This window comes from Lonchura striata, chromosome 2 (genome assembly GCF_050655825.1).
Source record: "Lonchura striata isolate lonStrDom1 chromosome 2, ASM5065582v1, whole genome shotgun sequence".
Taxonomy (NCBI): domain Eukaryota; kingdom Metazoa; phylum Chordata; class Aves; order Passeriformes; family Estrildidae; genus Lonchura; species Lonchura striata.
In genome coordinates this window covers 153,635,704-153,662,217 of record NC_140704.1, presented here as the reverse complement: position 1 = coordinate 153,662,217, position 26,514 = coordinate 153,635,704, and the positions used below count along the sequence as shown (strand labels likewise).

General features: G+C 39.1%; 1 long non-coding RNA gene across 1 annotated transcript; it reads right to left on the bottom strand.

Moving 5' to 3' along the window:
• Positions 1–1,083: 1,083 nt before the first annotated feature.
• Positions 1,084–25,212, bottom strand: LOC146768495 (uncharacterized). The gene is made up of 3 exons (XR_014953136.1): positions 24,211–25,212; positions 10,966–13,952; positions 1,084–10,207 (listed from the first exon to the last, which is right to left on the bottom strand). It is a non-coding gene; the product is annotated as an uncharacterized LOC146768495 (long non-coding RNA).
• Between the last annotated feature and the right edge of the window lie 1,302 nt (positions 25,213–26,514).

Genomic DNA, 26,514 nt, shown 5'->3' with positions numbered 1-26,514 from the left:
TTAAATCCATCATGATGTTGTTTAATTTTGTGCATGTTTTTGGCTAAGTGTGGCTCAAACTTTCTGAACTCAGACATGCATGGCAGTGCAGAAAGGAACATTCAGAAAAGCCTATTTAAAAAAAAGTTGGAATATTCCTTATTCTTGCTGTACTAAATTTATAGCTAAGGAAATTGCATTAACATAAAAACAAGCCTTGTCTCTTCAGCAACACAACAGTGCCAAACAGAGTGAATCCAGTGTATTAAAATACCAACCCAGATTGTCTCCTGAGCTTTATGGCTGCAGCAATTGAGAATTAGTACCATTAATTAGCTGAAGCTATTTGTTTTACAAATTACAATTGCATGTCTAATCCTGTAACTTTCTGTCCCTGAGGAGTTACTTAGTGAGGGCTCCACAGCAGAACCACAGAATGAATGGACTTAACTTCTAGGAGCATCTGAGATAAGAAGAAAAGAACAAACTGTTATTTTTATTTCCCACTGCTGCCTTCTTTCTTACAGTCTAAGATGAGAACAGAACACCGCCACATCTGCCTTCTCTAAGCCATTAATTATTTTCCTGAATTCAACATGTTTTTTCTATTTTTTTTTTTTTAATATTGTGATAGTTTCTTTTTTTCCTTCACTTACAGTATTCAAGCTTTTGCAGCTCTTTAATAATTCCCACTGGTTCAGTCCATCCCCCTTTCTTTATATAAATAGTTCCTGTCTTGATTTTACCAGTTGAAAGGTCTGACTCTGGGAAGCTGCAATACTGATTTGAATTAGGGAATCACTGGATGGGATGGTCTTTTTGAGGAATATTTTATGTGGTCCCAATATATGTAGTCCGAAACAAATCACCACCCTGTCTTCAAGTGTCTCCCATGAAACTCATTCCAATAAAAACTCTCACTTTGACAAAGGAGTGCATAATATTTCTCTTGCAACTCTGCAGAAGGAAGTCAACAAGTTCCCTGGATACATCAAGAAAAGAAATTATTTCACAGAGGAATGGTAATATTTTAAAAGATGATTTATGATCTGTTTGTTTTTTTTTTTTTTTTTTTTTTTTGCTCGTGAATACCCAGCCTTGAAGTCCACTTGAAAATGATTTTTTATTTTAGTTGTTGTTGATAAATGCTTTACCATCATAATAAAGTCCACAGCACATGAGGGAACATCTGAAATCTTGGACATCTATTGAACAGAGACAAGACTGCACATCCATTTCTCCAGTGATTCATGACCTAGCCACAGACTGATGGATGGCAACTGGGTGTTCCTAAGGAGCAATCTCAATGTCTTATAGTCATGGAAAACTGCAGCCAACTATAATTTATTTATTGAGAGTGTGTGGTGCTTTCAGGTCTGACCACATTACCCAGGGTTAACAAAAAAAAAAAAAAAAAAAAAAAGGCAGAGAATACATCTAATTCTCATTTGAAAGAGTTGGTTCTTTTCCTTCACCTTATGTTGACAATGGCAGGTGGGTCACTGAGTAAAGGTGTGTGATAAATGGATGCAAAGACAAAGTTTTTTACACCTGTGTTGAAAGTAGAGGACTTACCTGAAGAGGCTTTTGGAGATCTCAGCTGAAATGTGGAAACAGGAGTTTAAGCTTTGCATTAAGCTCAGCCACAGATTTTGCTTCCCCACGTGGCTCCCTGGGAACCTGAAGCAGATGGTCCCACCACTTCTTTGGAGTGGAAAATGACACATTTTATTGGTTTAGACCCAGATGAAATTCTAATCTTGATTCTGAAAGACCTATTTTTACAGACATATTCCATTCTCTTGTTTTGCATTTCTTTAAAAACTGTTTAAAATCATCAGTATCTCTTAATATTTCTTCTTATTCTTTTCATTATATTGAAGAATTTTGGAGGTTTATTTGGTTTTCGACAGAATGATAGATTAACTGGAGTGTGAATTAAGAAAAAAAACACTTCTTCATGGCTTGGATTTCTAAATTTTTCCTGTGTATTATAATATCAAAGCACAGTTAACAAGGTTTATTTGCAACCTATTGTTTTTGAAAATGTTGCTTTTACAGAAACTTCCAATAGTTTAAAATGTTCTTTGTTAACAATATATTGAAAACAAAGTATCAGGGTATTTTTTTTTTTTACTTTAAACCCAAGGCTATTCCTGTAAACAAAATAAGTTTATTCTGGAAGGTTTGTGGAAAATACTATCTTATGACAAATGTATTTGACAAAAGGCATATACAGTCAAATCGCTGAAATGTGCCTGCAGACAGAGACTCAGCTGAGATTAATCTCATGTTTGGGTTGAGATGTATCAGGGAAGAACTTTCTGCTCTTCCATGCAGGAGATCTGCAGCAGAAAGATGCCACTTGGCTTTAAAGATGTTATTCCAGAGGGACGTTCCTTGGTGGCAGGAGCAGGGCCAAGGGTTTGGTGCTTGCCTGGAAGGAAGGGATCCCAATTCTGAACAGGATTTCTGCACAGCTCCCTGTTACAGGTGAATAAATGGTCTTGATAGGCAATGGATATTTATGTTTATGAGTCAGACAGGATCATTATGATCTAAGTTGTTTTCTTGTATAACACAAGCCAGAGCACTTGCATGCTCATTCTGCTCCTGAGAGTGTGCGTTACTGATCTCTTCATGTAGAGGTGAGTTGATTGCATCTCTGCATGTGGTAAATTGTTCTCCCTGTTGAATATTTGGGTTTTATTTATAATCTGAATTTATCTGGTTTCAAATAACAGCTCCTACATTTGACTACTTCACTGAGTTATGCACAGTACCAAGCTGTCACTTATCAATAATCTGTCCTCTTAGCAGTGAAAAAAAATCTTAAAATTTACATCTAGACCTTAATTAAGTTCCTTGCTAATCTCCTCTTCAACACATTCAAAATGTTTCACACTCTGAGGAAGCAGAATTACTGTTTTATAAGCCCTTTGTAGTAATCTATTTTTTTCTTCAGTGTGGGTTTCAGAAGTGCTTCCACATTATCTTTGTATTGCTAATAGCAATTTGCTGTTTGACATCTCCAGTGATTATATTTATCACCATATTGCAGTCTGACTTAGAGAGCTGACTGGAGATCAGGGCAAAGCAGATGTGCGCTGCACTTCAGGTTAATTTCCCCAGTCCTAAATTAGCACATGCTCTGAACACATTTATGATACATTAAATATGTCTTCACACACTTCAGCTTAGTAATCTTCATGACAGTCCTGCAAAGCAAGGCAATAATGTCACCCATTTTTACTGAGACAGAACTGAGACACAAGTAAAAAAAAAAAAAAAAAAAGAATCCTAATCCTTGAAAGGCATTTAAGTAGGTAAGACAATAATCATATTGGAAACTTTAATATTAAAGACACATGCAAGACTATTGTGGGGAATTGGCACGTGTGTCTCAGACTCAATACACAGGGTTGTAAAATCAGGGAAGAGAAAGCATGGCTGATCAGAGTAGGAGCAAATTCTACTGTCAGCCATCAGTCACACGAAAATATTCCTAAACTGTGGGATTCAGGATGTCCTCTCTGCTTTCTGTGGGCACGTGTCAGCCAAGCTGGGAATTTATGTTTGGGCTGGACCTGGGCACACATCACCCCACTTGCCACCACAGAAATTGCCAACACCCCCTTTGCACCACGGGATAGGATAGAATGATGTTGTGATTGGGTAAATGGGAACAGGCAATTCAGAATGTCCCCATACATCAGTTTACATTTAGCTGAAGGGTGGCCTGAACACCCATGTGGATTACCAGCAGAGTTTGGTGGGACCAGAGCATTTCCCACCTCCCAGCTCTTATCATGGAGCTGCTGCATTGCAAATTCATTTTTCTTGTGGGTCTTTCCAAGTCACTCATCAATCAGAATTTTGTTCATTGAGCCCATAGGTAACAAATCCAGACCCCCTCTGACAGAATGGCCTGGGGACATCTACCTGATATCAGACCTTGGAGGAACTCCTTCCTCTCTTGGTTTTGGATCCTTTCTTCCCTGAACTCCATTCCCTTCCCTCAAATGGTCCTACTCAATTTTCAGGCTTACAGCACCAGAATCAAATATTTGTGGTTAAAACATCCAAGTGCTGTTCATGAGGATGTTTGAACTCACGTGGGGTATGTAAGTAAGATTCTCAGACAGCTCAATTCAGTTTTCATCCTTTGAAGGTTTAGTTCAATGAGTTATGTGATTCTAGGCAGGAGCAATTTACAGTAACATCACAGCTAATTTGGTCATATTGAATTTTACTGTTTAATTCAGGAATTCCATAGGAAATTTTAGAAAAATAAAGTGTAACATTTCCAGCCTGATGTTGTGATTCAAGCTTGGGAAAGTATTGCTTAGATTACTTATTTAATTCAGCTTTTTACTAAGCTACTGTTTATACTTCTGTTGGAATAATCAGAAATCACTGATGAGCTTGTCAGAGATTGTTTAGACTGGTTCAAGGTCATAAAACAGAGTCAGGTGGAGGAGTCATGGTGGGGGAATGCAGAATGAATATCATGGTGAGTTTCATGTAAGGCAAGTTAAGCTGGAGAATGCATCGATTCTGTAATAAATCTCCCTTTTAGAAAACAATGAGCACAGATCTGCCCACAGATTTCTTTATTTTCTAGACAGTAGGAAAAAATTGTGTAAAAATCTACACACATATATATGATCCAAAAATGTCTTTAAGCTATTCAGTAAATTTCCTTTATCTTATTTTCAAGCCCCTCTCTGTCACAGAGAATATCAGAGAAACATCTAGAATATTCATGTATGAAATGTCCCATAGCTCTGAGAAAACAGTGAGGAAGGAATTATTCAAAAATATCAATGTCCTTGAATACAAAGGCAATGAGGAGTAGATAATTCTCCAGTAGGACTGTGAGACCTAAAGAAACCATCATGGGATTATGGAATGGTTTGGATTGGAACATATTAAATAGTAAGACAATCAAATATTTTGATTTTTGTAGAAAATATTTTAGATATTACATCACTGAGTGTATGAATCTGTGTATAATGAATTACATTATTAATGCAGGGAAAAAAGAAAAAAATCCCCAAATATTTCAAATCTTATTCTGACATTTTAAATTGTAATCAAAGCTTATTTTCATTTGTGAAAATTCAAATATAGCTACATTTTGTTACTGTGCCATAATCATAAGATCTTCTGGAAAAGTATTCATGATCTTATGAACATATTTATTTGCAAATAATTAACTCCACTTCCTTAGGAGCTTAAGAGATATGGTTGTTTGGGTTTTCTGTTGCCAAGATCTTGTAGAAATACTCAAATTTATATTGAAATTTTAAAAGCTATATCTGATTGTAATTTATTTTTCTATATTCTCACCTTTGTCTAATTTTCTTCTTCACCTAAAGCTGTAGAAGGTCACCAATCAAAGTGACTAAGATTTTATTCTCATGTAAATAATTAGGTTTAAAATAAAAGAGTAAAATCTTCAAATTACCAAACAACTTATTTATTTCCCTTATGCTTCTAAAATTTCCAACCAAAACATGGAATTTTTGTTACTACTGATGTGTGCGTGGAGGTCTCATTCCTTCACTGGAAAATGTCTTTACACTCCTTTTGTTCAGTTGTTTTATGCACTTTACTTGGATTTGGCTTTAGCAACCCCAGAGGACGTGGGAGGTTTTGGAGCTCTGTACATGATCTATATTTTAGCTCTGAACAGATTGCCCAGGGAGGGTGTGGAATCTCCCTCCCTGGAGATATTCCAGAACTGTCTGGACACGATCCTGAGCCTGTGCTCTGGGATGACCCTGCTGGAGCAGGGGGGTGGCACCAGGTGACCCCACTGATGAGGTCACTTCCAACCTCACCTGTTCTGTGATTCTGTGAACATCAAAAATTCATTAATTAATTAATAATAACAAAAATTATACATCCCAAAGAATAGCACTAACCTTAACTCATTCTGATTTTAAACCAGTCTATATTTATCTGGTAATAATGTATTAGAGTGCTCCTGTCAAAAGTGCTGATCTCATCTCAGCTGGGCAGTGAGCAGCCTGTTAAATGATTTTCAAAAAGCAGTAAAGCCACGAGGCCTGGCTGGTAAAAGGAGAAGAAAGGGATGATGAAAGCTTTAGGGTTCAATTCTCCGTGGTCTCTGAGATATGATGCTAATTCAATATAGTACAAATTACTATTCAAATTCATTAGCATCACACTAAGCAATATGCAATCACAGCCAAGTTCACAATTAGCATTAATGATATTCTCCAAGTGGGGAGAAAAAAATCAAGGATTGAGTTTTACACTCCAGACAAGATAATACAAGGGAAATAATGCCAGGGATTAGTGTCTAAGACAGGAATTTATTTCCAATGTGTTTACAAGTCTCAGAGCTCAAGGAGCCTGAAGTTAACTCACTGATGGGACATTTCTCTCTGCAGGTGTTCCCATCCAGCTGCTCCCACTTTCACCTGATGCCTCAGTAGCTACCAAACAGGACTTGGGGCAAAGCTGGAGTTCCTCTAAATTACCTTTGCCTTGACTTATAGGCCAATTCCTCACCACATCTTTGTTAGCAGCTTTTTGGAAAATGAAATATTCAGTTCTGGGTGTCCCTTTATCTCTGCTCTGACTGCAAGGAGAGTCTCACACAATTTCTAAAAGACCAGCTAATGAAATTTAGACAGATGTAGCTGGTGAAAAATAGTTTTTTGGAGTCCACATCCATTAAAAAAATATTTATAGATTATTGAAATTCAAGAGATTGTTATTTATACTTTCAGAAATTATTATTATCTTGGTTGCTGCACCATAAAATTCACCTGTATGGCACCTGGACTGTCAGCAGCTGGATTTGCAAGGTGAAATTCTTACCAGATTTTTTGAACTTGTTCAAAATAGAATTATTCTTACACAATCAGTGGCAGAGGCTGCAATTCAGATTAGCGTTGTGCACCCTGAAACCATGGACTGGTTTATTTAGAAATCATTTTTGCATTAATTAATGTAAGATTTTAGTATGGAAGGAGAATCTTCTGAGATATAATGCTTTTTAAAATAATGCAAATCTTTCATTGCTGAAGAGAGTAAAGTCATCATAGAAATTTGAGTAACAGTTTACATGAGTCCTGTGTTTGATAAGGACACTGCTGGTAGCTTTCCTACTCTGGCATATGACCTCTCTCTCTCTTAAAAAGTCAAATGTGACTTTTTTTTTGTTATTAAAGAAAATCTAACCAATAAACAGAGTGGCATGCAACTCTCAGTGTGTGTGTGACCTTCTTCTTCACTTTTAATCATCATTAAATTAACTAGGTTATATAAGACGTGTTTTAAAAGGCTAAAAAAAACTTCTAGGTGAAGAGCAAACTCAAATGAAGAATTACAGTGGGCATCTATAACCAATTGCCAGGGAAATTATTAAAATGTGAGAGATAAAACATTCTGTTTCTGACAAATCCAAACTGATACATAATTCTAATATCATAAACCCACTATTTCATTATTTGGAAGATGTCAAACACTGTTTTATCTTTTCTTTGTGGAGGTCCCGCCCTTCCTTCTGCCTGAGAATTCATTGTTTTGGGAAAAGCTTCTTAGTCACAAGGCCCCATTTTATCTTCAGTACATCAAAATACTTGCAATTGTAAAAAAAAATTACTTATCCAAACCAAATGATTCAATCCATCTTCATGGCTTCCTGCAAAGAAGATGAACTGAGAAATCAATTTTCTGAGGAATCTTTTTCTGATCTATTCCCCCTCACCCACTTGCTCTAGAAAAATGCTCACCTGTTTAGGATGGACTGAATCACCCTCCAGGAATGTCATGTTTTATCTCAAAATGCCTTGGACCTTGACAGCAGTTTAATATTCATAGAAAATCATAGGAATGCAATGGTAAAAACTGAGATTCGTGGATACAGTTCTCTGGAGGAGAAATCAAAAGACCATTTCTCCCTGTTTCTGACCTAAGGCAGGGTCAAACCTTATCTAAATCATTCCTGACCTGGGACTGACTCTCCCATTCACAGCAGGGCAGGAGGAGACCTCATGCTGACAAAAGCAGAGTGCAGGGGTGACTCCCCGGGCTGGCTGAAGGTTTTTTCCCTGATATTCAACCTAAGGAGTATTCCTTGAACCAAATAATTGCCTGCTGAAATGCAACCAGAGTTCCAAGTACAGTGGCACTCCTTGTTATGCAGATGGAGAGAAACTTGACTGAGCACCCTCTGACCTGAACTGTGCCCTGGATTATCAGGATTACACCATGGTTCCACTATAGGACAATTTACTGAGGATTAAATAAAAACCAAAAAAGTTGGGTACAGACTTTTATCTGCATAAAATGTCTAAAGATCTACTTTTCTTATATATCAATCTAGTGTTCCTATGGAAGCATGAAAATGTAAAAGATATTTTCTGGATGTCTTCCTGCTTTTCCAATATTGAATTGGTGCTGTTATTAACACCAACACTAGAGAAACAAAAAATAGTCTCTTATTTGTGCTTGGCATTGCTGAGGCTGCATCACTAATTCTGGGTTTCTTTCAGCCCCATCACTAATTCTGGGTTCAGTTTTGGGCCCCTCACTAGAAGAAAAAATTTGAGGTGATGTAAAATGTCCAGAGAAGGGAACAGAGATGGGGGATGGTCTGGAGCTCAAGGTTGGTGAGGAGCAGCTGAGGGAGCTGGGGGAGGTTCAGCCTGGAGAAAAGGAGGCTCAAGGAAAATGGGTCAGACTCCTCTCCCAGGTAACAAGAGATAATACAAGGGGTAGAGGCCTCGAGTTACACCAGGGGAGATCAGATTGGATATTAGGTAAAATTTATTTATTGAAAACTCTGTCAAGCATCAGACCAGGCTGCCCAGGTACATGGTGGAGTCACCATCCCTGGAGGTTTTTAAAGGAAATGCAGATGTCGCACTAAGGGTCATGGTTTATGGTGGACTTGACATTTGGACTTAAGAATCTTAAAAGTCTTTTCCAACCTAAAAGGTTCTGTGATTCTGTTTCCTTAGAAATTTCTTGCCATGGACCTGTGAAGGTTTCCTGTCCAGCAGCTCACTGGAAGTTGAAATACTCTCAGAGTATACTCTATAGGTAGAGGAAGAATTATATTTTCTGGCCAAGCCTTGAAAAACTTCAAGGATGGTATTTGGTCACTGGAAAGTGTCTGGCTTAGCCACAAGGGTCTTCTGCTGGAATTCCCAAACTTCCTACATAATGGGACACATTTCCTCAGATTTCTTTGCAGATCTTCTGACTTACCTTATTTTCCTATTGAAGTTTCTTAGGGAATCCTGCCAGGAATCATCATCTGCTCTCCTAAACCCACTCCTGCCTCATTTCCTTGCCTTCCCAGCCTTCCACTCCATCAACTCAATCATCTCATCTCCACTGCTGTGGCCACATTTGCCAGCAGCTCTTCCCAGCCCAAGAAGAGCATCACCCCTGACTGGCCCCTCGGGCATTTGTAAAAATCAGCTCTGACCAATGCCATGCAGAAAGTCCCTGCACGTCCTCCCAGTGCTAATCTGCCTTTCCCTGGGATGCTGGATATGTGAAAACCCTGGTGGAATGCAGGGAGCAGTGTCTGAGACAAGGCTCTTGGAGTCCAGGCTGCTGTCTGTGTTTCACAGCTGTTTTCTAAACAAAGTCTTCGTGCTTCAAGTATTCCAGCCTCTGCTGACTGAGAGTCTCTCATCAAATTTGAGATAGACAAAATAGCTAAAATATCAAGAGAAGGATTCTTTCCTTCTGATTTCACTTCATTTTCCTTCTTATGCTTTTTTTAGAGGGAAGAAATGGAGCATTTCAGCATCACTCCTTACCCCATAGGTAGGATACTGTGAATCAGGACAGGCAATCAAGGGGTGTGAGGTCTATTTGCAAATATGAAATTTAGGTTTTTCCCCTCTTCCTTTTTGATTTTGAAGTCTATATATTCATTTTCATTTAAGTTAATGCTCTTGTTCCACTCTATTTAATTTATCTGTGGAAGAATCCATATTCATCTGGCATCTCAAATAAGAAAAGCAACAAAATTAAGATTGCAACTGGAAATTTCACACATATATACAAACTTACACGTGATATATATGCAAAGTCTGCTATATATGCACTATAATGTAATACTGGTGTGCGTCTGATCTGATTTTATTCTAGGAAAGATGGAAAAGGCTCCAATTTTTTTCCAAATCCACAGGAAATCTTGTCTCACTGCTGGAGCTCTGTTCTTCAACAACTGAAAGAATAGTAGACAATAAAATTATTTCATTAACATCACAAGGAGAAATGCACTGAGGAGAAGGATCTGTAGTCTTCATACACCTGAGGTCAGAAGTTATGGATTCATTCCTCACTAATTTCCATAATGAAAGATAAGTGGCAACAAAAACGCAGTTGTTATCACATAAATTATTTTTTTAAAAAATTAATCACGATATGCTCTAATTACTACCCTTTTATCTGTCCTTACTTGCACTTTTGCTTGAGGCTTTTGGCAGATGAAATCAAGTGAATGGAGAAGTATATTTTAGCTAACAAGCTTCCTAGCCTAAAAATTCCTCTCGAGTGCGTGATTTAAGCAAATTAGGAAAAAGAGGGAGAGAGGGAGAAGGAGAAAAAGGAAATGGTAGACGATTGCCTTGCTAATTTAATCCTTTTGGTACACAATTAGCACACATCAGGCTGGTCGATGGGAGCCTGCCCCGCAGGTCAGGATTTCGCTCTGAAATATGTGCTGGGCTCTGCTGTGCTCCGGGGAAGCTGCTCGGAGCCTGCACCTGACAGCTTGCCAGAGAAGAGCTGTCAGGAAAGTGCCACTCGGAATTTCCTCTCTCCCTGATGGCTTCTATTATCTGGTAAACAACAGCCAAAATGTGTTATTTTATAACTCCCTCTCATCGTCAGAACGCAGGGCCAGGTTGGTGCACTGGCAGGATGGATGCTGAGCAAAGCTCATTCATTTTGGGTAGCTATGGAATAAAAAAAAAGACACACCTCATGCCTGTTGTGCATCCCTGCAGCAGAGTAGAAAAATTGATGAACGACTGCTGGAAGCACATCCTCACATCTCTCAGGCTGGAGGCTGGACAGTGAAATCCTGTGTGGAATGGAAAGCAGCTGGTTGATGGGACTTGCTGCTGTGCTCGAAGTTCAACTGCTACTTAGATTTGGGGTCAGAGGAGAATGTGAGTCTTCCCTCCAGGCTAAATTGGCAGGCGGGATTGTTTGTTTGCTTTTATGTCTTCCTCTGCAGGCAACTCATTGTCAGCTTTCAGTAATCACCGGTTTTTATTTTTTTCTCCTGAATTGTCTAATTGATTAACAGAATTACGTTGTCACAGCAATTTATTCTTTAGCCCAGAGTTTGCTGCTTCTGCTGCAAGCCTAAAAATGGGAACATGCAGAAAGTCTTGTCTTTTCCCAATCTGGTGTTATATAAGATTTTCTCTTACTCTACACACCCAACTTCACTGTGATACGGTACCACAGACCCCTAATTCGCTGCATCTCAAAATGGATTACACTGCTAAAATTAGTTGAAATAAATTCTGCAATGCAGGAGCCTGAGCAGTCAGCTCTGTTCCTTTTATGGTGCCAGTGGATAGGAACAGACGTGGCACATCTGATCTATTTTAGATGTCAGATATATCACATCCCAGAAATGTCTGTTTCTTTTGGTTTATTCCTTTGATTCTGGGAAAAGAGTATAAATCTGGGTTTGTAGCTCAGAAATATGCAGTTGTTTTGAAGCAGGAAAAAAGTCCATTCTTAATTTACAAATAATTTTGCCTTTTTCTGTTGATTTGTTTTCTTTATGTGGCAAGAATAGATTCAGACGTCCAGCAGATGCTGAGTTGAAATAATCTGCAAAGCAGAGAATTCTGGAAAAATATAAAATATCCAGGTTTTCCATACCAGGCATATGAACCATCTCTAATCCCTTGTTTCTGTCCAACATATTGGTGTTTCTTCAAATACAGTACCAGGGCACTGTAGGAAAAGTTGATGGGAGAGCTTCTGATAATTTATTTCTGACATCATGAGAAAACTTGGGGCATTATTAGCAAGATCACCAGTAGCCAGACACTTTGAAAATTATATTTCTGTGCCTGAAACTGGATTTTTGGGGACCAAAGGATTTCTACATCATAAAAAAGTGATAGCAATGAGACCTTACATCACAATAACTGCAACAATGATAATAATAAAATAGGAAGGAGGAAGGAGGAAGGAGGAAGGAGGAAGGAGGAAGGAGGAAGGAGGAAGGAGGAAGAGGAAGAGGAAGAGGAAGAGGAAGAGGAAGAGGAAGAGGAAGAGGAGGAGGAAAAGGAGGAAAAGGAGGAAAAGGAGGAAAAGGAGGAAAGGAGGAAGAGGAGAAGGAGGAGAAAAAGGAGGAGGAGAAGGAGAAGAAGAAGAAGTAGAAGAAGAAGATGATGAAGAGGATGAAGAGGATGAAGGTGAAGATGATGAAGATGAAGATGAAGATGAAGATAGATGAAGATGATGAAGATGAAGATGAAGATGAAGATGAAGATGAAGATGAAGATGAAGATGAAGATGGAGATGAAGATGGAGATGAAGATGAAGAAGATTTTTGTACAGATGGATAAGGTGTCTGATGTCATGGAACACTATCAATTATTTCTGGGAGCACCTGGAAGCTAATTGTACTAGTACTTCCAAAGAAATAAATAAATTACCTCTCTAGGAGTTGATCATAATATATTGTATTTCTCACAAATCTGGAAGAAAAGATCCCACCACCAATAGAAATAACAGCAAAAGAATGTAACATAACTTTATGTAACCAAAAAAACCTTTCTGATTTCTGAGTGTGAAAGTCTAGAAGTTACTTGTCTGTGTGATTGATACAGCTGCAGAAAACTCATCTTTGTTTTTTCAGTACATTATCCTCTATATTAGTTCCTGTTCTGAAACTGTAATCCTAAAGGCATTTTCTTGGATAAAAAATTATCTTCAGTTGGAGATATTATCTGAAATTCTAGGCAAAAGATCTTAATTCAGAACAGAAATGCTCCTCAGAACAAGTGAATGCCAATATCCCCTGAGCCGATGCGAAACACGGGAAAATCTTGCAGTGCCTTTTTGATATGCTGGGCCAATCAAAGATCCCAGCAAGATAATAATGCTGGTATCAAAATTGAAGACATGGATGGATTTCACACTCTTTCTGAAAATCAGATCTCTCTAAATTGCTTTACATTATATATTAAAAACTCAGAAGCAAAACAAACTAGCAGTCCTTTGAAAGTCCTTAAAATGACCTTCACACATCCAGTAGATAGATTGCTAATAATGCCTGAAAAACATCTGAAAAATTAGTGTATTTTTGGGTGTCATAATTATCCAGAAATATACCAGATGGTGCAACTGAAATGATTGGTTTAAACTTCCCCACCTCCAAAACCATATTTTAGACACAGACTCAAATGAGAACATAAATGATGTGGGGAAAAAAAATAAAATAAAAATCCCAGAGGAAAAAAAAAATAGAAAAAATAGTCAATAAGGACTAAAGAAAATTGCATTAATTATTAAATAAATACCTAGAGGTTTGTAGCTGAGTTATTCTTTATGTTATATTGACTATACTGACCAGATCTCACACAGAAGGAGGCAACTTCACATATACACCTACATTTAGAGATATTAAAGTGGGATTTCACCTGACCATAAGGGAAATTTCCCTTCACCGCTGTATCTGGTGTATTCCAGGCTGTCCAGGAGCTGTAAACAACAGTGGATCCTTGAGGGAGCCTCTCCTTCCTGGAGCAGTGGCTGGGGCTCAGCTGGAACTCCTTTGAATGCTTCAAACAGCACCAAGTTATCTGGGAGTCTTTCACATTCCCTGGCTCTTGGAAATGCTCATAATGTCCTTTTCTGACCTCGGTCTTCTTAGATTATTTGCCTTTGTGAGAAAGGATTTTCTGTTGTCATGACACCTCATTCCTTGGGTAGATCTGCGTGTCCAAAATGTTAAATAACATGGAGCAAAAGAGACAATGCAAGGGATGTGAAAAAGAAAATTACATCATTTGTCAGGAAATATGCAATAAGATTCTGTTTTATAATATTTTATCATAATAATTATTAAATTCACATAAAGCATTATAATAGATGAGTATTTGGAATAGAAGGAAGAAGGTGAGCTCTCCAAATTCCCTCCTCATCAGTAGGAACACAGTTAGGAATAGGGTGAGAAAGGACATTCTGTAATACTGATAATACTTTATATTCCCCACTGCCTAAGGAAATGTGCATGACTCAAAATGGGGCCCTCCAAGGTATGAGTATTTCCAAGCCTGCAGCGTCTCTGAAATGAGGATGCTTTCAGGACATCTTCTTGCTGTAACAAAACTTTAACCTCAAAGGATCTTTCTGATCTTTATTTTGGGAGGAGAGTCTTCCAACTAATTTATGGTGACATTAGAGGATAACAACATGCACAGTAATGAATTCTCTTTAGCCTTTGGGCTGTAGCTTTGTTTTACTGTCTCCAGGAAAATAAAAGTGGATCCACAGAAATATTCAGGATTTGTGTTTTAATTTCCCCCAAGAGTCTTAACTGATTTGTAAAGAATGCAACTTGTAATGGTATGAGAAAAGAAAAGAAGGATGTTTTCAAGCTAAGTTCTTATAAGAATAAGAGGTAAACTCCAGCAGCAGCAGTGAAGTTCTCAAAAACTGAAGATAATTAGATTTATTACTGTTTAGGGTGAGCATTAAGAAGAAACACACAGAAAGGGTCAGTTAGTCCTGGACAGGACAAGAAGGAATGTAGAATGGCATGTGCAGGATGAGACAGATTCCCTTTCCATGTGTAAAAATCATATGGCTTGCAGAAATTTTATAGGATTTCTTAGCTAATTTATTATATATATATAAATATCTCTACATAAATGAAAGGGTTTGAAAGGCAATCAGAAATGATAAGACTTTCAGATTGCAGAGCTGACCTGCATCCCTCATGTCCCTTGTAAAGCAAGTCAAAGGTGATAAGAAAGGAATAAAGTTGCACTGTCTTAAAATCTGCTTTCTATTTTGGTTTAATAGGTTTGACTTTGACCTTTCATCAGGCATCACATGTATTCTGAACAGTGGAAGATTATAATTTGTTTGAGCAGAGCTCTTATGATTTAAAGCGATACTGGTACCAATATTTTTCCTACCATTAACTACATGATGTTACAGGATTTCCATGCAGTCATAAGCACTGGGAAGAAGGAAAAAAGGAGTGTGAAACATAACAGAACCCACCTTTCAGTATGCTACCTCAGGCCAAAATAAGAAGCTTGTCTAAGAACCTGATATCAGACAGAGATAAAAATCCTCCTATTTAACCAGTTCCTATTTCTTTTAAAAGGGATGGAATGTATTAGTGGAAATGGAATGGATTTTCCCTTTGCTTTAATAGAGTGGAACAGATTACCCCAGTCTGGAGGCCAGAGCAGGCTCCAAATCACAACAAAGTAGAGATTGACATTTTCCTTTTTCTTCCTGTTCTTTGGGAAAAGTTGGGAGTGCAATTGGGGTCTTGCCCAGCCAGGCTGTCGCTGATGTGCTGGCAGTTCATAAGGCCAGAGTTGAGGGACCAAGGTAATCTCATTGATCCACACAAACCACCCTGTGACATTTCACAAACTCCTCTCCAGCTTTCCAATTTCACTTGGATGTGCCTTCAGCTAAATGAGTTACTGTTTTAGGGGATGCTTCCAATAACCAAAATATATTTCCCTTGGTTCCCAAGCCACAGCAAAATATGGCATTATGGGTTAATGGTACCACTTCATGAGCTGAAGAGACAAAACTGGATGTCACAATGATCCATAGCACCGGGGAAAAGTTCCTTCTCTGGACTAACCCAGTGTGGAAATTTCCTTGCTGCAGGAACTGCTGACATTTGATTCTTATTTGGCAGACAAGGCAGGGAATGGAGGGCAAAACAAAGGGCAAGTGAAAAGAAGAAATAAACCACGGGAAGAGATCTGAAAGGAATGCTATGTGCTCTTTGGTGGGTTATGTGATTAAGGGTCATTCTTTCCAAACTCAGAGACCCGGGGATGAGTCTGAGTCCCTGTAACCTAATCAGTGAATTCAGTCCAGGTGGGTGAGTCAGCCAAAAACCACTTTCTCAGGAATGCCTTGAAAACTGGAGGAGTTCCTGCCTGAAAAGGATCACGGCTTAGTGTAGAACACAGAAGCAGAAACAATTGTGCAAAAATTGAATGTTTAGCAGGAGTAAAGGCAACAGAAAGGAGGGGTCAAGATGGACCAGGAAGAAAAAATGAGTGGGAAAATAGATGGAAAAGGGTTATGGGCAAACTGGGTTATGGTCTCCTGGGCAGGATGTTTGTCTGGCTGAGCCCTTCACCACAATTTACTCTGTCTTATTCCTAAATCCTGCTGCTTTCTCCTGTGCTAGTGAACTCACTGTTGTGAGCCAGCACATGAAGGCGATGGGCTGTAAGCCAGGCTGGCTGTGAGCAGGATGGGAGCTCTGGTGCCAGACTGGGGCCACCAGAGGTCTGAGTCCTGGTAAAAGCCTCAGGCAAGGACTGGGACCTCAAGGCCAGCTGTTCCAAAATCTGTCTTAGTCCAGCTGCTGGAAAAATCTCTACTGTGTCTATTCCTGTAGCAACTTCAACCCCAGTTAGCTAAAGGAGGGGAGGAGGAGGGCAAGTGGTGGTTGTGCTGTTCATGTTTGAGTGCTGTGTGAGTTTATGAGGAGCTCTCTGTGCTCTTCTCTGTGGCTGTTTGTGTGTGTATTTGTGTGTGCCCTTTTTGGGGACACATGTTCAGCTTTGCAGCTGCTGGACCTGGTGTCAGAGCAGCCTCACAAGTGGATGGGAGGGACCTGCCTGGTTCTGAACCCCACTTATCTTGGCTACCTTTAACTGTGCACAAAAGGCAGAAGATGGCTAGCCAGAGGATTAACCCAAAGTACACCATTGTTGCAAGTGTTTCATGTCTTTAATTTGAAAAATAGTAGGTTTAGATTAGATATGGGGAAGAAATTATTTCTGTGAGGATGATGAGGCCCTTAAACAATTTGATGAGAGAAGTTGTTGCCACCCCATCCACAGAAGTGTTCTAGGCCAGTTTGGATGGGGTTTTGAGCAGCCTGGGATGGTGCAAGGTGTCCCTGCACATGGCACGGGGGTGGAATTGGGTGAACCTCAAGTTCCTTTCTAACCCAAACCATTCTGTGATTCAATGATTCAATCACAACCTGGTGATGGCCTGACTTCTGTGGCTTGGATTCGGGTGGTCACGAGCTGAGGATGTTCATTGCTTTTTTGTGGCAAATGCAAACACCAAGTCTTCCATGGGGGGAGTGTGCTGAAGGAATCACACCTCTCACCCCATGGATACACAGCTTTGCCACAATAATTTTGTTCTGCACTCTTGGCTGCAATGGAGCAGTGTCTGTTTAACCCATTTTCCCATGTAGAGAGGCACTTTGGTTTTTTTGGGGTATTTTTGTGGACCAGCATTTACAGATTGTTTACATCACCCTTTCTCTATTATCCAATTTTCCTTGCTTTATTGCTGGATCTTTGATGCTGTATGAAGTCATTTTGCAAGGCTTTAAAAGGCAGTTAAAAGGTGAAATATAATTGATTTCCTCCTGCCACCACCACCAAAGGCAAGTAACTGGACAACACCCGTCCTTAGCAATGATCATTACATTCTGGGATTGTTAATGCCATTTCTTTGCCTACTTTTAGTTTGATTATCTAATTGGTTTCCATTTACATTTGGCAAGAAAATCCAGTCTAAATTTTTTTAATAAAATTTCCACCCTGCTGGTTGACCTTTCTGTTGACTTCCAAAAGCTTTTGCACACAATAAACCAGGGAAGCGGACAGAAATAGAAATGGTTTGTTTTACCTTTGACACTGGGTTTTATCTGCCCATGGAAAAGAGCTCTCACATATTGCCTTGCCTTTTCTATCTTCCCCCACAAAAGACTATATCTTGTATTTTTTTTTTTCTGCAGGAAACCTTCCAAAATAAGATCTTCTTTGTTTTAGTTGCATGTCTTGAGTTTGACATGCCTAATCTTGGTTGTCAGCAACTTTTCAGGCTCATAGTGTAGCTGAATTTGCTTTCACCTAACTTAACTATCTAAAAGCTCAATGCTGAATCTGAGCCAGATGTCTAAACTTCCTTTATATTTATTAGAGACATCACAGGTCTGCCTCACAATGGGATGAAGCAACCTCTGGTGCAGAATCTATCAGTCCAGCAGCTACAAAGGGAGCCTAAATCATCAGCTTAGACTGAGCACATTACTTAGGGGCAGATACAGTAGATGAAAAACAATCTGTTTCCTGAAACACAGCCCTAACAGGAGCAGCTGCATCTTACCCAAGCTCATCCAAACCAATCTCAGTGCCCTGTCAGGGGGTGGGTGCAGACATTTCACATTTGGAAACTCCTAATGTGTTCAGAAGCATCAGCACAGGTGATGTGGTGCCTACAGGCATAGAGGGACTGGGCTTGGTTCGTCCCTTCCAGTTCTAAAGCCCTTATTAACAATTCAGTCGTGTCAGCTTTTGTCAGGGCATAAAAATGGGGTTTGTGACCTCAGCTTGGATCTGAGTGCCTGACCAAAGCCAACACCCTGAGCTGGGAAGCAGCAGAAACAGTGAAAGATAACTTGCTATCTCTTTCCTGCTTAAAATGTATTTTCAGAGGAATAATTATAGGAATCCATCTTATCTTTTCTTGTGCAGATAAAGGGAAGGTTTAATCACTGAGAATCTAACACAAACCCACATCCCAGTCCCCTCAAAAAATGTCCTCACAAGCTCTCTGTATTTTAAAGTCATAACTCTTTTACAGTTCACCTGATTAATATTGTGCTGGGTAGCTCCTCAGTTTCTGTTTAGAGCTGATCTTTACAGCAAGACCTTCACCAGATTATAAAAAAGTAGTTTTCCAAAACTCCAAGTTGCTGTCATTTTAACCAGGACAGCAATCAGGTTCTGGATAGTTTTAGCAGAAATAAGTTAAATGGTATCTATCTGGCTTTTTCAAGTGCCATCTGGGCACATTCATTAGCTTCACTTTGGCTGTAGCATTCAAAAATCCCCATATTCTTTTATGCTATTAGAAGGCTGTTTTTTCTTTCTCTGAGAGAAGTGCTTGCAAAGCACCAGGGGTGCAATATGATGATTTTTTACTCCTGGGCAGAATGTCCAAATGTTGCATTCACTCTCTAATGAAAGGAACATATTTTCTTCAGCAAGTTAAGAGGCAAAACATGCAGCTGCATTGCAATGTCCCTGTTTGGAGGGGATATGTTGGTCATTCCATTGGCTGAAGCTTTTGAAACCACATGAACTTCAGCGGAGACAGGGCACTGCAATTTGTAGACTAAATACAACCTTGTGCTTTAACATGAAGACAGTGGAGAGGAAAAGGCAGGGGAGAATGTGATTCCTTCAACCCACTTGAACATCGGCATGAATATAAAATATATCTGTCCTCAATACCTCTAATTCCTTCATCCAGCTATTCCAGAAAAATAAACAAAGTTGAGCTTTGTGTCACAAATGTGTCACCATGAGAGAAAATTGTCTTCCCACTGAGTCCTCACACTCTGGGCATTACAGTGAGTGATAAAATCATCAAGGTTAGAAGAGACCTTCAAGACCATCCAGTACAACCATCAAACCAGCCCCATAATTACTCCCAACCCGTATCCCCAAGTGCCTCTTGGAAACTCCCAGGGATGGTGACTTCAACACCTCCCTGGATCACTTAATCCAATTCCTAGCCATATTTTCAATGGATTTTTTTTCTTGATACCTAATCTGAACCTCTCCTGGTGCAAGTTAAGGTCATCTCCTCTCATCCTTTCACTTGAGACATGGCAGATAGAATGAACACTACTATCAAGGGTAGAGAGCAAGGAGGTCCCATCTGAGCTTCATGTACTCCAGGCTGAGCCACCCCATCTCCCTCAGCTGCTCCTCATCAACCTTGTGCTCCAGCCCCTTCTCCAGGCCTCTTCCCTTCTCTGGACTTGTTCAATGTCCTTCTTGTCATGAAGGACCCAAGACTGACCCAAGAATTCGAGGTGTGGCCTCCCCAGTGCTCAGCGCAGAGGGACAGTCCCTGCCTTGGTCCTGCTGGCCACACTAGTGCTGACACAGAAGGCCAGAAGGTCACTGGGCTCCTTGCCCATCTGGGCACACATCAGCCCATGTTCAGCTGCTGACAGCCAGCACCCTCAGGTCCCTGAACACAGAATTAAAGATGGGCTGAGCCACTTTCCTTGCCCACAAACCACCATATATTTGGGATGCACTAGGGTTTAGGAGGGTAGATTAATCATGCTCACTTCCTATTATTCTGGAAGAAAACATTGGAATTCCAGGCTCTAAACAGGCACAGACATATCATAGGGCAGGGAATGACTGCTCATTCTCTCAGCTTATTGGTATTAACTAAATGCCAAGCAGATTTCTTTTAAGCTTCTGAGCTCCTGTGTTTTTGTCTTGCGTGTGATGCTTTCTAGTAATGTGAGTTCCGGGGCCAGGAGAGTCACAACATTATTGCTGTTTGCTGAAAACATGCATTTTCACTCAGATCCCATAATTGAAATTCAAGCTGCACATGATGCAATTTGACATTAACTTCAGTTATTTGTGTCTGAGGTTTGCCCCATCCAACAAGAGACGACAGTAAAGAAGAGCACTGGAAATGGAAATACACAGCGCCATTAGACGCAAGGCTTGATTTGTAAATCACTTAGATAGCAATAAAACTGGGGATGGAAATAAAAGTGGCAAAGCTCAGCTTTCTAAGTGTTAAATAATTCAAGAAGGAAAGGGTGAGGGGAAAGAGTACAGAGCAAGAGCTTTGTATGTGAAAACAATGGCATCTGAGCAAATCTGAAATTTCAAGCTCTGACTAAATGTAATTTCAGTTCAATTAAAGCATAACATCAAGATTGTGGGCTGCTAAAATCTGGGATGAAGCATGTCATTGCTGTGTGTAATTCTAAAAGATTTACAGCAAAACCTGGATCTAGGAGAGATATTCTCTGAAATGGTGCTGCAGGGCTCTTTATTGAGCAGACAGCTCCTGTACAAAACCAGGCTGTGGGGAGTCAGAGCAAGCAAAATTCATGATGAAAATAATTCTTGCCCCTTTCTGTATTTATTTATTTATTTATTTATTTATTTATTTATTTATTTTCTCTTTGGGAAGTAACACAGTTAGCTAACCAGAGGAACAGATACCTAAAGAGAAATCTTTTGTCACTTGAACTTCACAAATTTGGAGTTGAGGGGTTTGTTGTTTCTTTCTCTTCTAAAGACAGTCCATGCTCCGATTACAGGTTTCTGATTTCAGCACAGGAATTGCAGAATGAAATTTTATGCTTTTTGTCTGGCAGGAAGTTACTGCAATACACTGTGGGGAGAAGAGAGGGTCGGCAACAAGAAAATGTAGGCCAGATTCAAGGAAGCAGATGTGAACATCTGTTCCCCTCTTCTTTCCCTGGGAGAGATTGGAAGTGTTTAAGCATCAGATGCTGCCTTAATAGAAAAACATTTCCTCCTGTGCTCACAAAGAGTCTGATAAAAAGCTGAGAAGCAACATTATCTCAAGATCTTAAGGAAATAAAGGCTTGGGAATGGAGGTAAAAGATATACATGTTACCCAGCAGGGATCTTGTTCCTGCTATTGTGGCCCATCCTGGAGAATTCTAAACCTTGGCCTGATTTTAAAACAGTTGGATTCATAATAGTTTCTTTTGAATTGCAAATTTAATCATGTGTATTGCCTGTGAGCCCATCTGACCTCTGGATGCTCAGAACTTTTCTGTTGGATGAGAGGGACAAGGGAGACAATAATTATGGACAAACAGCTGTGACAGAGAGGAGGAAAAACTTCTGGAAGGCATCTTGAGAAGCCCTTGGGTTGCATCATGAACCATATTACCAAGAGTTTGGATGATCCACAAATTGGTGAAATTATTTAGGAAACATCTCCAAGGATTCTTTGGCTCACATCTAGAGCAGAGCACATCGTGGCACATTTTTGGATGGGATCTGCCTTGCACCCGCCACTAGCAAATCTCCTGGATAATGGAAGGATGGGAAGTTTGGATTAGATACTTGGATAATTATTTTTCCTGTGAAGGTGATGAGGTCCTGGCACAGGGTACCCAGAGAAGTTGTGGCTGCCCCATCCCTGGAAGTGTTGAAGACCAGGCTGGATGTGGCTTGGAGCAACCTGGGCTAATGGAAGGTGTCCCTGTCCATGGCAAGGTGTTGGAACGAGATGATCTAGAAGATCCCATCCAACCCAAACCATTCTTTACTATAAGTATTTTCTTTTAAGCAGATAGTTTAAGCAGAATAATATTTATTATTTGTTCTATAGTAAAAAAATAAAATCTGCAAAATAAAAAAACATAAATTGCATTTTCTCCCAGCTCCTGAAAGTGAAGCTTCAGCATTTTGATTTTCTTGAGTCCTCTAGTGTGATCACTGAACAAATTCAGTATCCCAAATCTGAAGGGATGGATAAGTAACCTAGGATGGTACCCAAAATTGTTTCCATCTTGACACCTATATCTGATATATTCCTCTGAACTCCCTTTAACAAATGGAGAAAAATAAGACCCATCAAGTGTGACTCATCTCATCCCAAAACAAATATCCAAGTAAGAAGACTTGCACCCAAAAATCCCATTTTTTCTGCTTTGTCTGGGAGATGAGTCAGCTCCGATGGAAACATCAGTGCACTAGAAATAGAAAGTGAAAGGAGATGTGTTTCCTGTTGTCAAGTAAACAGAAAACCAAAGGTAGGAAAAGCATCCAAGCACTGAAACATCAAACCATTTGCCCTGGGTGTCAGATCTTCACCCCAAAGTTTTTACAGCAAAAAAAAACTGTTGAGTACCATGTCCCTCTCCAGGTGTGTTGTACAATTACACAGGAAAGCCTTGGAGAAATGAAAGATCAAGGAAAACTCAGAGCAACTGTTTTCAAGCTGAATTTTATTTTGAAAGCTGCTGTTTCTATCAGAGATTTGAAAAAAGGAGTTGAAAGCACCTGTGGTGGTTTTGGTTTTTTTCCAAAGATATCACAAAATATATTTCCTATTTCCCCAGACCTTGCATCACCTCTGTTCACAGCTACAAAAGGACCTGTATAAGTGTCAGAACAGTAATTTTTCCTACCATCTTTCCTCTTCAGAAATAATGATCTCCAAAGGTGAATATTCTGATAAAAATTTAGGAAAGGTGACAATTCTGCTGTGAGCGATGCTACCTGTCACAAAAGGTCAAAATGTTTGCTTCAGACAATTTTTAATGAACTCATTATAATCAAACCCAAATCATGCTTGCACTGGAAGAAAATAATGCTTAAGTGCTTGTGTTTATTTGGTCTTTCATTGGCTCACACCAGAACACCCCAAACAATTGTCTGTGAAAAATGTTTTACAGAAGAAACAAAAGAAGAAACAAAAGGAAATATTTTTCACTTTTACCCATTTTCTAGTTGTTCTCATAGTCTGCAAACAGCATGGGAGGCAATTATTTGCCAACAGCTCTAAGAAAATCAGCCACAAAAGTCCCTCCTCTTTCAGAAATGTTAATTCAGTCACATTCCTGTTGTGGCCAAAAATGCCTTTTCAAAGCCATTCCAGGTCTGCTGTGCTCAGTGCTTGGTAAATCTTTGATCTGACACTAAGAATACAAAAGATTTTATAGAAAGACATCCAAGATCTACATATAACTATCTCATGTTTTTCTCTGACTGGAATATTTCTTCCCAGAGATGATAACCAAATACTGCAGCTATCTTTCATTTATTTACATATGTAACTACTTTTTTTTTTTTTTTTTTTTTTTGTATATTCATCTTTGTTGATGTTCAGATTCTCTAAGTCTTAAAGTGTTATTAAAAACCATTGTCATAAAGTGTTTTCTGGCTGAATCTTACAATAATTTTCTTGGAGATGGCTGCAACATTCACCTCTAACATTCAGTAGTTTTTTATTTTAGGGATGTTTTCCACCCAAGCTCTTATTTTCTTGTATTTATTATTTTTTAGATTTTATTTCTCTAATCCTTGAAAAATAAAGTATTATAGGTTAAGCATTTAATATTACAAACCTCTACTGCTAAAATAAATTCCAGCATATTAACTCTAAGAATTAAACTTGTGCACTGAGTCAGTGTAGTCTCACCTGGGTACAAAGCAGGGCTTCCAAAGTGTCAACAAAATGATGAAGTTGTTTTCATAAAATAAAATAAAAAAGTTGAAAGAATATGCATTTTCAACAGTACAAGCAGTATATAACATCTTCAGCTGTTTCAGTATAAAATGTGGGAGCCTTCAGAGCAGAGGAGGATAGATCTCACTGACTGATCGAGTCAGAATGCCTGAAGTCATTTATTGTCTGAAACACACACACACACATCTCCCCAGCCAGTTAAAATATGTAAACTTCAGTGAAGGAAACAGCAACACTAAATAAAACTTCTCAGCTCTGCCAAGGTCAATAGCAGCACAAAAAGGCCCCTGGAGCTGGGGAAACAGAGCAGACAGAGCTGTATTATATCATCTTCTCCCACACTGACAACTACCTTACGCTCTGGATGATGGACATAAATTGGAGCTATTTGTTGAGTAACTCTGCTTCTCAGTCTGGATAAAGGAAGGGACAAGTTGATTGCTGGATGTAGTAGTCTTGGTCTGGCTATTTTTGAGGGAACAAATAAAACAAAGTGAATTAATTTACTGCATCAGCTGGGAAGACTTTCAGGTGACCTTGGAAAGAATGGGGGAAAACAAAGAAATGACTCAAGGGAAGAAATGGACAACTGGAGAACAGCGCAAGGAGAAAAATGAAAACTCCAACTGTCTCTGCAAAAAAATTTATTACCTTGAGACACAATGAATAATGAATTCTGGAGCATCCAGCAGATTGTTTCAGATGTTGTTTTTAAATGTCCTTTTTAAATGACAATTTTACATTTTTGTTTTCTTCTTCAAAGGCTGGATTTGTTGATCTCAGAGGTCTTTTCTGAGATTTTGTGATTCTGTGATTCCCAAACCTCGTTAAGATACTTGAGAAATGTCTTAGACAGCTGTGAACAGTCAAATTTCCTAAATTGCTTTGAGCATACTGTGCCACACAACTGTAAGCCTCCCTCAACACTATTTATATATTAATATAAAGATAACTTTATATTAATATATATTATAGAAGTGGCTTACCAATTTGTTCTGGGCAGGTTGGATGGTGTTTGAAAAAATCTGGTCTAGGGGAAGGCATCCCTGTCCATGGCTGGGGAGGTGGAATAAGATGGTCTTTAGGGCCCCATCCAATTCAAACCATCCTGTGATTCCATGAATTTACAGTGGTTTTCATTCTCTGTTGAGCACTCTGTCTGGAATAAGTTCTAAAAATCACAGGTGATTTATTCAAGCAGATTTTAGGGTTTTTTTTTCAGAGAGAGTAGTGTAGTTCAAAGGTGTCAGTGCTCCTGGAAGAGGTGAAAGAACAGAGCAAATTAACTTGTTTATTAACAGAAAATATAATAAATGATTAACAACATAAAATATCTGGAACTCTCAGAACAGGATTTAATGAAATCCCTCACACCAGGCCTGGTTATATGTAATTTCTCTCTTTGACTGTCTAAATATTGCATGGGCATTAACTTTCTCCTTTACAAAGTTAATCTGATGTCTTGTCAAGGGAGAAAAATTACTTAAAATGTGTAAAAGCTACCAGCAGGCTGATGGTTATTACTTTGTGCAATACGATTTGAAAACATTAATCTAATGGGAGATAGACACAGGTCTTTCATGACTAAATGGGAAACGTGTCCATCCTCCACTGCTGCAGTCTGAGGAGCTGAGGGAGCAGCAAATAGCAAACACAAAGTTAAAAGAGAGAAAAGAAATTAGTGCAGTGCTAATGACAAACAGGAACTCGTGAACAGCACATGACCTTCTCTCACATTCTCCCCTTTACGAGTAAAAAGCCCTTTTAATTCCTTCCCATTTACATTATTGCAAAATCAACCAGATGCAATATGAATGCTTTTCTTTTTGTCTCCTTTTCCCCTAATTCTGCCCCCAGTTTTCTCTCTTTACTTCCTGACAAAGCACATTCAAAGCAGAAGACATGTCTAAGTGGTCTGATTCAATAAAGTATTTCCACTGGGCAACCCCAGTTTGCATAAAATAATTAAGGGACTTGGGATGAGAAACAAACTGGCATGATGATGGAACTGGCAAGCTGGAATAAATTAGTTCAGTAATCATCAGTGAACAAGAAGAGCACATGTGGTCTTTAAAAGAGACTGAGAGCCAGAGGGAAAACAGCAAAGTCACATTTTGGATGTCCACAAGGATTTTCCAGGACATCATATAAATGTTTTTGAAGAACAAACTGTTTACTGATGATCTAAAGCATTCAAGGCAGGATTCCATTTCTGTAGTGCAGTAATCACCTTCAATTTTGACTGTAATTATCTTC